Genomic DNA, 1,478 nt, shown 5'->3' with positions numbered 1-1,478 from the left:
GATATGTATTTTAAAATTTAATGGTTAGATTTTAACTAAAAAAGTTGTATAAAAATTATTAAAACATTTATTGTCCATTATTATTATTTTTTCCTAAATTTACCTTCGCCACCATTTGCTCATACCTTTCACTCGTTCACAACAGATACGAAAACACGTTCATAATTTGCCTGTATATATTCAATATGCATATTTACATTCATGATATACAATTATTTTCACAAATCTCACTTTCACTTCTACTAGTACGTGTAAATTGGCACTGACTCCACGGGCGATGGTGGTGTAATGGTCAGCATAGTTGCCTTCCAAGCAGTTGATCCGGGTTCGATTCCCGGCCGTCGCACTCATATTTTTTTAGTTATATTTTTATACATATTTTTTTTTATCCTCAGTATTTTTTTTAAACACTACTTATAATTCATCGTTCACTTTGTGTCATTCAACTTTTAAGTGGTATTATACAAAGCAATCGATGAATCATAAGGAGAGTGTTATATTACCATCCCACAAATTTAACAATACTTTTAAAATGTAAAATATATATTTTATACCTTATTTTTGTTTTAAATGGGTATAATAAAATGTATTCATTTTAAAATGAGTAAAATGAATTATTTTCGTCTACATTATTTCCTTTCCAATTAAACTAACACATTTTACTGAACACTGTCATTCATAAAAAAACATGTGTTTAAACAGAATGAGTTTATACTTATTAAAAGCATGTATCCAAGCATGTAAAGATATATTGCTATCAATGAAACGTCGTAAGTAAATAATAGTGAATGATTTTAGTTATGTTTTAAGTGCATCCAAATCTTTGTGCACAAATTTAGGTTTGTCCACTCAGGAGTAATTTTTATTGACATCTCAACATGGGAATTTGCCACACAGGGCTTATGACCTGTCGAAGACCGTTTAAGTTTTCATTTTTGACAGGTCATAAGCCCTGTCAATGCCCAGATTTCCATATTCATCCTCATCAAATGTCGAAATGTTTAAATAACTCATCAGTAGATAAAACCCAGATTTATAAACAAGTATTTGGACACACTCAAAATTAAGTGAATTGATTGATGTTTCGTAGGGGTTACAAAAGATAGTACGAATATAGGTATGCCACCTCGAGTGTCGTATCTATTGATTCTATTCTGCTTGTTCTATTTTCCTCCATCATTTTTTTTCCATTTAGCAGTGACTTTTATCCTAAGCTCCTTCACGTTCGTCATCGGTATCCCATAAGATATATGCATCTCCGATACCAATGAATCTAGAGTGCAGGACTGATCACCTTGCCATCGTGTAACATCACTATCTATCACATTACTACTGTGCTATTTGGATGAAGTGCTCTTTGCACCATCTGGGTACAAATAGCGATGAAAGAATGAAGAGAAATAATATGAAGTCTAATAATTTTAAAAATTTAATTAAATTTGTAATTAACGATATGACAATGACTAAAGCCTCTTCCT

At 31.2% G+C, this 1,478-nt stretch overlaps 1 non-coding gene across 1 annotated transcript; it reads left to right on the top strand.

The window, feature by feature from the left end:
- Positions 1-274: 274 nt before the first annotated feature.
- Positions 275-346, top strand: TRNAG-UCC (transfer RNA glycine (anticodon UCC)). The gene has a single exon. It is a non-coding gene; the product is annotated as a tRNA-Gly (tRNA).
- Positions 347-1,478: the final 1,132 nt, after the last annotated feature.

The sequence above is a fragment of the Brachycentrus maculatus genome, unplaced genomic scaffold, assembly GCF_059751285.1.
Source record: "Brachycentrus maculatus isolate JH-2025_06_01 unplaced genomic scaffold, ASM5975128v1 h1tg000451l, whole genome shotgun sequence".
Lineage (NCBI taxonomy): Eukaryota > Metazoa > Arthropoda > Insecta > Trichoptera > Brachycentridae > Brachycentrus > Brachycentrus maculatus.
Note: the sequence above shows the minus strand (reverse complement) of the source record. Positions and strands in the feature narration are given on the sequence as shown.